General features: G+C 36.1%; 1 non-coding gene across 1 annotated transcript; it reads left to right on the forward strand.

Annotated features, from left to right (window-relative positions):
* The first annotated feature begins 6,094 nt into the window (after positions 1 to 6,094).
* On the forward strand, positions 6,095 to 6,201 carry LOC122086632. Its single transcript, XR_006142499.1, has one exon. It is a non-coding gene; the product is annotated as a small nucleolar RNA R71 (small nucleolar RNA).
* Positions 6,202 to 13,117: the final 6,916 nt, after the last annotated feature.

Consider the following 13,117-nt stretch of genomic DNA (forward strand, 5'->3'; position numbering starts at 1 on the left):
AGAATCCCCCCACACTTAGACTTTGCTAGTTCTCGAGCAAAACAAAAAACCTAACTCACTTTCGTAGGAATCACGGTTGCACTTTGCATGTGCAACAAGTCTTTAAGCCCCTAAGTCACTCCTAGTGGATGAGTTGTGTCTCATACATGTTTACAGTGAAGATACACCCAAAATTCAGAAAAAAAAAAAAAAAACAAATCCCAACAGTAGCTAAAGGTAAGGGCTATACCAATCCGGAGTAAAGATAATTGCTCTTACACTTGATCTAGGGGCCCCCACACTTGAATTTTTATTACCCCATATCGATTTCAGGCACATGCATATTTCTTTAATTTGGAACTCGCATTGTCTCTTCCAAAACACTTATTTTAAGGCAAGGCCACTTGTGAAGTAATAGGGAACCAAGGACTAAGGCATAGAGTGTTTTTGACCAAATATGTTACTAAAACATTGATGACATTTGCACATACTTTCCTACTATGTGGTTTTCTTTCTCTTTTGTTTTTTCATAATAAACTCTATCCTACTCCACTACTGTTAGCCTGAATGAAATGGTGGAGCAAACACTAGACACCTAAGTTACTATGTAGCTTTGTCTTTTGCATATACCTACATAGACAATGATGCTAGAGTTCTTTCAGAAGTTTTCTCCCTAAGAGTTTCGATCAAGACACCATGTTTCCTGAGGTGTAATACCCTGTCTAGTTCTAAGGAAATCAACTTTTATATCACTTTCCACACTTCATTTAAAATTGTGTATTTTTCAATTCATGCCAATCTAAAAAGAAGGTCTCAACTCCAAATCAAGAGTACAAGTAACTCACAAACTTACATATGGTTTAACACCGTAAAACAAAGGTTTCTTATTTTTCAAAAGAGAGTCCCATCTCAAGACATAGGCTTGTTTCTTTTTTTCTCAACAAGTTTTTTATGCGTTCAAGATGAGTATCTTAATCAAAATTATTTCTTTCATACATCAAGCAACCGAATAGTATAATCATTAGCTAAAAGCCAAAATAGAACTTCATCCTTATCAAGTTCAAAAACAAAAAGAAAACAAACAAAACAAAGTGGAAAAAACAAAAACTGGTTTCCCTCCCCCACACTTATGTCATGTAATGTCCTCAATGCATGGAAAGAATTAAAAGAAAAGACAATGCAAGGGGCCATACCTAGATAAAAGTTAGTCATTAGGGTAAAGAGGTTCATGGAGATCCATGACCTCTTCACTAGCAGCAGTAGGAAACTCGAGGAATGATTTTATATGCTGACCATTAACTTTTGAAATTACCCTTGTTCCTGGATTTAGAATCTCCATAGCCCCATGGGGATATACATCATGGACAATAAACAAGCCATCCCATCGGGATCTAAGCTTACCAGAAAAAAGGTGCAATCAAGAGTTGTAAAATAAGACCTTATTACCAATTGTAAAAGATTAACGTAGAATGTGTTTATCATGAAAAGCTTTGGTATTTTTCTTGTAAATCCTAGAACTTTATAAACATCATTCCTAAGTTCCTCCAATTCAAATAATTGGAGCCGACGAAGAATTCCCATATCAAACCAAAGTTGAGCTTCTTGATGGCTCAAAAGGCCTTATGCTCCAACTCAACTGGTAAGTGACATACTTTCCCATACACTAGACGGTAGGCAGACTAAATAAGGCCAGTCTTGAATGCAGTCTGATGGGCCCATAAGGCATCAATGGGCCTAAGGGACCAATCCTTACAGTTGGGATTAACAATTTTCTCTAAGATTTGTTTGATCTACCTATTAGACACTTTCACTTGACCACTAGTTTGGAGGTGATAAGGGGTAGATAACTTATGGGTGATCCCATACTTTTTCATCAAGGCCTCAAAATGTCGATTACAAAATTGAGTACCCCTATCACTAATTATAGCACGTGGTGTACCAAAGTGAAAAAAGAAGTTTTTTTTTTTGAGAAATTGGACCACCATAAAGTGGTCAATAGATTTACAAGATATGACCTCTATCCATTTAGAAACATAATCAACGGCTAAAAGTATGTACAAATTCCCAAAGGAATTAGGGAATGGTCCTATGAAATTGATGTCCCACACATAAAAAATCTCAACTATCAAAATAGGGTTGAGGGGCATTATGTTCCTCTTATTGATACGACCAAAAGACTGACAAGTGGGACAAGTCTTGTAAAAATCAAAAGCATCTCTAAAAAGAGTGAGCCAATAAAATCCACACTGGAGAACCTTTGCGGTAATCTTTTTAGGTCCAAGTATCCACCACATGCATGATCATAGCAAAAAGATAAAATTGAGTGCTGCTTATGATCAGGCACACAACTTCTGATAGTTTGGTCAGGATAAACTTTAAAAAGATAGGGATTGTCCCAAAAGAAATGCTTAACTTGTAAAAGGAATCGATACCTATCTTAGATGGACTAGTGAATTGGAGTCACACCCGAAACGAAGAAGTTGACAATGTCAACAAACCATGGTTCATTGGATACTGTAAATAACTGTTCATCTAAAAAAATCTTGTTGATTGGAGAATTGACAGTCAAGGAATTTGGAAGCCTAAATATATGGTCTGCAACTAGGTTTTCAACTCCTTTCTTATCCCCAATTTCCAAATCAAACTCTTGCAAAAGTAAAACCCACCTAATGAGATAGGATTTGACATCCTTCTTCCAAACTAGGTATCTAAGAGCAGAATAATCAGTGTACACCACCACATGTGACCCAACTAAGTAAGATCAGAACTTTTTTAGCGTAAACACAACAACTAAAAATTCTTTTTCAGTGGTTGTATAGTTGAGTTGTGCATCATTTAAGGTCCTCCTAGCATAGTAAATGACAGTGGATAACTTATTACTCCTTTGACCAAAAATCGCTCCTATGGCAAAATCTAAAGCATCACACATCAGATCAAAATCTTCAGTCCAAATAGGTGGTTGAATAATGGATGCATTGGTCAACTCCTTCTTAAGTTGCTTGAAGGATTCAAGGCCCTCTTTAGAAAACTCAAAAGTTTGATCTTTGGCAAGTAGTGTAGTAAGAGGTCAGGCTAACTGACTAAAGTCCTTGATAAACCTTCTATAGCCCTAGAAAAGACTAAACATCCTTAACAGATTGGGGAGGTGGTAAATTATCAATTAAATCCACTTTAGCTTTGTCGACTTTAATTCCCTCCTTAGATACTACATGGCCTAAAACAATACCAGATTTAACTATAAAATTATATTTCTCCCAATTCAAAATCAAATTCTTAGATATGCACTTTTTAAAACTAGGGAAAGATGGTGAAGACACTCAGAATGGGAATTCCTATGAATCGAAAAGTCATCCATAAATACTTCTAAGAATTTTTTGACCATATCAAAAAAGATGCTCATCATACATTATTGGAATGTAGCGGGGACATTATAAAGCCCAAAGGGCATATGTCTGTAAGCAAATGTTCCATATGGATATGTAAAAGTGGTATTATGTTGGTCTTATAAAGCAATTGGGTTCTAGTTATATCCAGAATATCCATCAAGAAAATAATAGTATTTATGTCGAGCTAACCTCTTTAACATCTGGTTAATGAATGGCAATAGGAAGTGGTCATTCCAGGTTGCCGTATTAAGTTTCTTGTAGTCTACGCACACTCTCCACCTTGTTTGGCCACAGGTTGGAATTAGTTCATTATTGGCATTGGGAACTACAGTAACACCAGGTTTCTTGGGCACTATATGAACTGAGCTTACCCATTGGTTATCAGAAATAGGATAAATTATTTTATGATCCCAGTACTTTAGGATCTCTTTCTTAATGGCTTCCATCATCACAGGGTTAGCTCTTCTTTGGGGTTCTATAGATTGTTTGGAATCCTCTATAAGATATATATGATGTTGCACAATAAAAGGGCTTATACCCTTGATATTAGCCATGGTCCAACCTAGGCTTCTTTATTGTCTTTTAACATTTTGAGTAATTCCTTTTCCTAGCTAAAAGCCAAATTTGAAGAAATTCTTACTGGAAGAGTCTGGTCGGGCCCTAGGAAAGCATATCATAAATTAGATGGTAACTCCTTAAGCTCTAGCTTAGGGGTTCAACTATGGAAGGTTTGGGAATAGAATTGGAAAGGGGTCTGAAGGGCTCCACAGGTGTGTGAAAACTCAAGATTTCAGAAAATAAGTTTTCATTATTATTATCCAACTCATCCATACACTCTTAGAATTCTGAATCAAAATCAATATCAAAGTTGGTAATTATATCATCAGAAAAATCCAAAAAATCCTCAAGCATATTGATCTCTTCTTCCATATGTGGTTTCTTGCCTATCCTAAACATGTTAAACTTAATAGTTTGGTTGCCAAAGATAACCTTAGGAAACCATTCTGGTAATTGATTAATGCATTACTGGTAGCCAAGAATGGTCTTCCCAGAATCATTAGGATATCATCCTTAGTTGAGAAGGCTTGGTATCTAACACAATGAAATCAACAGAGAAAATAAATTCCCCCATCATAAGTAAGATATCCTCAACCATCTCTTTAGGAATCTTAACAGACCTATCTGCCAATTGAAGAGTAGTTCTAGTGCCTTTCAATTCTCCCAATCCTAGTTGCTTATACACATGGTAAGGTAAAAGATTCACACTTGTGCCAAGGTCAAGTAAGGCATGCTCAATGTAGGTGTTGCCTATAACACAAGCTATGGTAGGGCTCCCTGGATCCTTATACTTGGCTGCTATAGGTTGAGTAACTATGAAACTAATGTTACTTGTCAAAAATGCCTTTTTGGGTACACTAGTGATACGTTTGTGAGTACACAAATCTTTTAGGATCTTTGTATAGGTGGGGATCTGGGATATGACATCCAAAAGAGGGATGTTCACTTCTACATTTTTAAAGACTTCTAAAATCTTGTCTATGGAAGCAATCTTCTTTTTGTTTACCAAACGATTAGAAAAGTGGACAAGAGGAACATAAGGACTGTTAAGGATTTGCCCCTTTTTATAATAATAATCATTTTTTGTTTTCTCAACTAAATCATCTTTAGTTCAGAAGAATATTTAGGTTTATCAGACGAACCTGGAATAAGAGGCACATTTGTGTCCTCAACAAAAGGAGAGTTAATAGGAATAATAGATAGGAAAGATTTAGGAACACTCTGTTGGTACTCTCTACCACTTCTAAGGGTATAAACAACATGACATTGGTTTGAGGGCTCTTGTTGGGTCTAATCTTGTACTTTTAATGGTGCATTAGTTGGTGCTTGTGACTAACAGGCTGATGATGCCAAGGGTTAGGCTCTGGTTGACTGGGCAAAGGTTTGTTCTTCCTCTCATGCGAAATTGAGACAATTTGGTAGAGTTTTCTCATAAAATTTTGATGGCTTGTCATAAAGAGGGTCATATTTTTTTTCAAATCACTTACTCTACTTACCTCTTCAGTATCGGTAAACCCAGGGGGTTGCTAATAAGATGATAGGAGAGGAGGCCTAGGAAAACTAGTATGAGGTCCTACATTTGGCCTAAAAAAAGTATTTGGGGCAAAAGGTTGTTGTGCAAAAGGATACCTTTTGGGTCCAGGTTGACTTTGATTATAAAAATTGGAAGGCCCTGCTTGGTGGCCTTGGTTCTAGGAGAAATTTGGGCGATTTCTCCATCCTAGATTGTAAGTGTTACTATATGGATTATTCTGATATAGGGCATTAATACTGTCATTGAAAGTGCCCCCAGAGAGGTTGGGGCATTCTTCTATAACATGTCCAGGGGACTGGCACCAATTGCACATCTTAACCATATTGACTGATTGTGGCTCTCTAGGAACAATAGCCTCAATTCTTTTAATTAGGCTATCCAAGTGGGATTCCTTGGCTATTATCCCATCCACAAAATATCCTTTCCCTCTTATAGTTATTTCACTCTCTTGGGTTGATTCCCACTCATGAATTTTTTCAGCTAAGTCAAGTAAGAATTCACATGCCTTTTCTTCATCTATAAAGGTTGTGAATCCACCAGGGCCCATAGACTCTATGTTGGGTAATCAATACCCTCATAAATTATTTGAGGGTAATCAATACTCTCATAAATTATTTGACATAAATGTCATAAGTCTAGGCTATGGTGAGGGCATTCTTAGAGTAGATCCTTGAATCTCTCCATAAGTTTGGAAAATGACTCACTAGGCTTTTTCCTAAACTAAAAAATATCACTTCTAAACTTATTAATCTTGTGAGTTGGGAAAAACTTCTTAAGGAAGGTAACTGTGAACTATTCCCATGTGGTTATGGAATTTGTGGGTAACTCATTGTTAGGATTTAAAATGTAACTGCAAGCATATGGATCAGTGTAGCTACGAGTCGAACACAAGGAGAGTAGCCACTTTATTTTTTTCCTTCTTTTAATAATGCGAAAGTGAATCGATTAATAATGGTTGTGATCTAATTATAACAACCGTCGTAAACATATCTATCTAAAATAACATCCTAACCATTCGTCGTCTAAGAATATAAATACACAAGCCACGTAATTAAAATTAAATAAATAAATAACTGAAAATAAAAGCCCCACGTAAGTAAAAAACAATGAAGGACAAAAAATGTTGAAATAAAAATAAAGTAAAAGAAAGGGGATGAAACTAGAGAGAGGCTCACAAGTAGGTTTCTCTACTTAGCCCGAGGGATGCATTATAATATGAGCTTCCTTACTTGACCAGAGAGTCACTCTTACATGGGTTACTCTACTTGGCTTTAGGGAAAGGGAGGCAATTAAAATAAAAACAATAAAATGATGGTTCTATGGTTAGAAGGGGCAAAGCCAACACATACATTAGCCATGAACCTTAGGGGAAATAAACATAAAAGGCCGAATAAAAATAAAAGAGTGCTTGCATTAATTGAAATAAAAAGCTATTACAAAAGTGATTAAAGAAAAAATAAAAAAGAACTAAAACTAAAGAGAGGGAGAGAGATGGAGCAACTAAAAAAAACCCTAGAAGAAGAATAAAGTGTCTCCCCTCCTCTTACATGAGTTGTATTTATAGGGAATGTGGAGGTAGGGTAACAAATTTCTCTTTCCTAAAAGGAGAAAAATTACAATTGGTAGGTGAGATCTTTTGAGACCAAAAGTGTTAAGGTGGAGGAGAGAGAAGAGAGAAGAGAAAAGAGAAAAATAAACTTGGAGAAATTTCCTATAATTTTTTTTGCTAATTTTCTTTTATTTTTTATTATTTTTTCCCCATCTTCAAATCTTGCGCACAACCCTTATCGGCCAATTTTTTTTCTTTCCCTTAGACGATTTTCCTTCTTGCTTTGGTGAGCTAGGGAATTTCGCACACCACAGCTTACCAACTACACTTGGTAGTTATTATTGGAGAGATATGACGCTCAATATTGTTTAAGGCCTTTAAAATACAAATCCTGCAAAAAGAGAGTAAAACCTAAGGTAGCTCTATTCTAAGTATGTAAAAATGCATACTTTACTACTTAGATTTCACACATAAATGTGCTCATCAGAATTCCCCCACACTTAGACTTTGCTAGTCCTTAAGTAAAACAAAAAGAAAAAAAAATTAAAATGTAAATAACAAAAAACCTAACTCACTTTCGTAGGAATCACGGTTGCACTTAGCATGTGCAACAAGCCTTTAAACCCCTAGGTCACCCCTAGTGGATGAGTTGTGTTTCATGGGTATTTGTAGTAAATATACACCCAAAATTCAGAATAAATAAATCCCAACTTTGGCTAAAGGTAAGGGCCATGCTGATCCGGAGTAAAGATAATTCCTCTTACAAGGGACCCCCACACTTGAACTTTTATTACCCTATATCAATTCTAGGTACTAGCATATTTCTTAATTTGAAACTCACCTCGTCTCTTCCAAAACATCCTTATCTTAAGGCAAAACCACTTGTGAAGGAATAGGGAACCAATAACTAAAGCGTTGGAGTGGTTTTGACCAAACATGTTACCTAGCATTAATGACATTTGCTCATTTTTTTTTCTTTTTTTTACTTAATAAACTCTGTTCTACTCCACTACTTTTGCCCTGAATGATATGGTGGAGCAAACATCAGACACCCAAGTTACTATGTAACTTCATTTTTTTGTATATGCCCACAAAGACAGTGATGCTAGAGTTATTTCAGAAGTTTCTTCCCTAGGAATTTCAATCAAGACACCATGCTTCCTGAGGCACAATGCCCTGTCTAGTTTCAAGGAAATCAACTCTTATTCTTCTTTATACCACATTTCACACTTCATTTAAAATTGTGCATTTGTCAACTCATGTCAAATTAAAAAGAAGGTCTCAACTCCAAATCAAAAGTATAAGGAACACACAGACTTACATATGGCCCAACACCATAAAATAGGGCTCTCTTATTTTTCAAAAGAAAGTCTCATCACAAGACACATGCTTGTTTCTTTCTTCTTAACAGGGTTTTTATACGTTCAAAATGGGTACCTTAATCAAAACTTTTATTTTCATACATCAAGCAACCGAATGGTATGATCATTAACCAAAAGCCAAAGTAGGACTTCATCCTTAGCAAGCTCAAAAACAAAAAGAAAAAAAAAAAAAAAAAACAAAGTGAAAAAAACAAAAACTGGTTAGACCCAGTCAACCAAAGCCTAACCCTAGGCATCATCAACCTGTTAGCTCACAAGCACCAACTAATACACCACTAAATGTAGTACAAGGTCAGATCCAACAAGGGCTTTCCAACCAATGTAATGTTGTTTATACCCTTAGGAGTGGTAAAGAGTACCAACAGAGTGTTCTTAACTCTTTCTTATCCTTTACTCCTGTTAACTCTCCTTCAGTTGAGGACACAAGTGTGCCTCTTATTCCAGGTTCGTCTGATGAACCTAAATATTCTTCTGAAACTAAAGATGATTTGGTTGAGAAAACCAAAAATGATTCTTTTGAAAAAGGGCAAATCCCTAATATTCCTTATGTTCCTCCTGTCTCATTTCTTAATCGCTTGGTAAATAAAAAGAAGACTGCTTCTATGGATAAAATTTTAGAAGTCTTCAAAAAGGTAGAAATGAACATCCCTCTTTTAGATGCCATATCCAGATCCCCGCCTATGCAAAGGTACTGAAAGATTTGTGTATTCAAAAATGTATCACCAGTGTGTCCAAAAAGGCATTCTTAGTAGGTAACATTAGTTCCATAATTATTTAGCCTATAGCAGTCAAGTATAAGGATCCAGAGAGCCTACCATAGCTTGTGTCATAGGCAACACCTATATTGTCCATGCCTTACTTGACCTTGGCGCAAATGTAAATATTTTACCTTACCATTTGTATAAGCAACTAGGATTGAGAGAATTGAAAGCCACTGGAACTACTCTTTAGTTGGCAGATAGGTCTGTTAAGATTCCTAAAGGGTTGGTTGAGGATGTCTTACTAAAGGTGGGGGAATTTATTTTCTCTGTTGATTTCATTATGTTAGATTCTCAATCAAGGATGAGATCCCAATAATTCTAGGAAGACCATTCTTAGCTACCAGTAATGCATTAATCAATTGCCATAATAGTTTCCTAAGGTAATCTTTTGGCAATCAAACTGTTGAGTTTAACATGTTTAGGACAGACAAGCAACCACATATGAAAAAAGAGATAGTATGCTTGAGGATTTTCTAGATTTTTCTAATGATTTAATTACCAACTTTGATATTAATTTTGATTCAGAATTCCAAGAGTGTATGGATGAGTTGGATGATGATAGTGAAACTTTATTTTCTGAATTCCTATGTCTTCACACACCTGTGGAGTCCTTAGGACCCCTTTCCAATTCCATTCTTGAACCTTCCATAGTTTAGTCCCCTAAGCTAAATATTAAGGAGTTGTCATCTAATTTGAGGTAAGCTTTCCTAGGGCCTGACCAGACTCTTCCTGTAATAATTTCTTCAAATTTGACTTCTAGCCAGGAAGAGGAGTTACTTAAAGTGTTAAAAGATAATAAGAAAGCCCTAGATTAGACCATGGCTGATATCAAGGGTAGCCCTTCTATTGTGCAACATCATATATATCTTAAGAAAGAGATCCTAAAGTGGTTGGATCATTGAATAATTTATCCCATTTCAAACAGCTAATGGGTAAGCTTAGTTCACGTAATGCGTAAGAAGTCTAGTGTGACTGTAGTTCCTAATGCCAATAATGAACGAATTCCAAGCCGTGTCCAATCAGGGTGGAGAATGTGCATAGACTACAGGAAACTTAATGTGGTAACCTAGCAAGACCACTTCCCATTGCCATTCATTGACCAGATGTTAAAGAGGTTAGCTGGACATGAATACTATTATTTTCTTGATGGATATTTCAGCTATAATCAGATCTCAATTACTTTAAAGAACCAACATAAGACCACTTTTACATGCCCATATGGAACATTGCTTGCAAACGTATGCCCTTTGGGCTTTGCAATGCCCCTGCTACGTTCCAACGATGCATGATGGACACTTTTCTGACATAGTTGAAAAATTCTTAGAAGTATTTATTGATGACTTTTCAATTTATGGGAATTCCTATTTTGAATGTCTTCATCATCTTTCTCTAGTTTTGGAAAAGTGCATATCTAAGAATTTGGTTTTGAATTGGGAGAAATATCATTTTATGGTTAAATCTAGTATTGTTTTAGGCCATGTAATATCCAATGAGTGAATTAAAGTAGATAGAGTCAAAGTGGATTTAATTGACAATTTACCACCTCCTTAATCTGTTAAGGACGTCCGGTCTTTTCTAGGGCATGCGGGCTTCTACAAAAGGTTTATTAAGAACTTTAGTAAGTTAGTCCGACCTCTCACTTCATTACTTACCAAAGATCAAACTTTTGAGTTTTCTAAAGAGTTTCTAGAATCATTTACGCAACTTCAGAAGGAGTTGACCAATTCACCCATTGTTCAACCACCTGCTTAGACTGAACCTTTTGAATTGATGTGTGATGCTTCTGATTTTACCATAGGAGCGGTTTTGAGTCAAAGGATTAATAAGTTTTCCACTATCATTTACTATGCTAGTAGGACCTTAAATGATGCACAACTCAATTATACAACCACTAAAAAAGAATTTTTAGCTGTTGTGTTTATATTAGAAAAATTTCGGTCTTACTTAGTTGGTTCACATGTGGTGATGTATACTGATCATTCTACTCTTAGATACCTAGTTCAGAAGAAGGATGCCAAAGCTCGTCTCATTAGGTGGGTTTTACTTTTGCAAGAGTTTGATTTAGAAATTAGGGATAAGAAAGAAGTTGAAAACCTAGTTGCAAACCATTTATCCTGGTTTCCTAATTCCTTAACAGTCGATTCTCTAATCAACGAGAACTTTCCAGATGAATATTTATTTGCAGTGTCTAGTGAACCATGGTTTGCTAACATTGTCAACTTCTTAGTTTTAAGTGTGACTTCGGATCACTGGTCCACCCAAGATAAGTATAGGTTTCATTCCCAAGTAAAGTACTTTTTCTGGGATGATCCTTATTTGTTTAAGATATGTCCAGATCAAATTATCCGACGATATGTTCTTGATCATGAGCAACATTTTATTTTCTCTTTTTGCCATGATCATGCATGTGGTGGACACTTTGGACCTAAGAAGACAGCCGCAAAGGTTCTCCAATGCGAATTTTATTAGCCCACTCTTTTTAGAGATGCTTTTGATTTTTACTAGGCTTGTCCCACTTGCCAGTCTTTTGATCGTATCAATAAGAGGAATATAATGCCCCTCAACTCTATTTGATAGTTGAGATCTTTGATATATGGGGCATTGATTCATGGGATCATTTCCTAATTCCTTTGGGAATTTGTATATACTTTTGGCCGTTGATTATGTTTCTAAATAGATAGTGGCCATACCTTGTAAATCTAATGACCACAAAGTGGTGGTCCAGTTTCTCAAAGAGAATATTTTTTTCCACTTTGGTGCATGACGTGCAATAATTAGTGATAGGGGTATTCATTTTTGTAATCGGCCTTTTAAGGCCTTAATGAACAAGTATAGGATCACCTATAAGTTATCTATCCCTTATCACCCCCATACTAGTGGCCAAGTGGAGGTGTCTAATAGACAAAGCAAACAAATATTGGAGAAAACTGTTAATCCCAACCATAAGGATTGGTCCCTTAGGCTCATTGATGGCTTGTGGGCCCATCAGACTGCATTCAATATCGACTTTGGTCAGTCTCCCTACCGTTTGGTGTATGGGAAAGTCCATCACTTACCATTTGAGTTGGAGCATAAGACCTTTTGGGCCATCAAGAAGCTCAACTTTGATTTGTCTAAATACGGGAATTCATCATAGGCTCCAACTATTTGAGTTGGAGGAACTTAGGAATGATGCCTGTGAAAGTTCTAGGATTTATAAGGAAAAGACAAAAGCCTTCCATGATAAGCAAATTCTGCGTAAATCTTTTACAATTAGTGATAAGGTCTTATTGTATGACTCTCAATTATATCTTTTCCCTGGTAAGCTTAGATCTCGATGGGATAGTCCATTTATTATCCATAATATATATCCTCGGGGCCTGTGGAGATTCTGAATCCAGGAACAGGGATAATTTTGAAGGTTAATGGTCAGCGTTTGAAATTGTTCCTCGAGTTTCCTACTACTGGTAGTGAAGAGTTCATGGATCTCCATGAATCTTTGTAACAGATGACTAACTTTACCTAGATATGATCCACTTGTATTGCCTTTGCTTTTAATTCTTTCTATGCATTGAGGACATTGCATGACTTAATTCTTCTGAACTAGGTATCTAAGAGCAGAATGATCAGTATACACCACCACATGTGAACCAACTAAGTAAAATCGAAACTTTTCTAATGCAAACACAACAACTAAAAATTCTTTTTTAGTGGTTTTATAATTGAGTTGTGCATCATTTAAGGTCCTACTAGCGTAGTAAATGACAGTGGGAAACTTATTAATCCTTTGACCCAAAACCGCTCCTATAAAAAAATCCGAAGCATCATACATCAATTCAAAAGGTTCAGTCCAAACAAGTGGTTGAACAATGGGTGCATTGGTCAATTCCTTCTTAAGTTGCTTGAAGGATTCTAGGCACTCTTTAGAAAACTCAAAAGTTTGATCTTTGGTAAGGAATGAAATGAGAGGTTAGGCTAACTGATTAAAG

This window comes from Macadamia integrifolia, chromosome 1 (genome assembly GCF_013358625.1).
Source record: "Macadamia integrifolia cultivar HAES 741 chromosome 1, SCU_Mint_v3, whole genome shotgun sequence".
Lineage (NCBI taxonomy): Eukaryota > Viridiplantae > Streptophyta > Magnoliopsida > Proteales > Proteaceae > Macadamia > Macadamia integrifolia.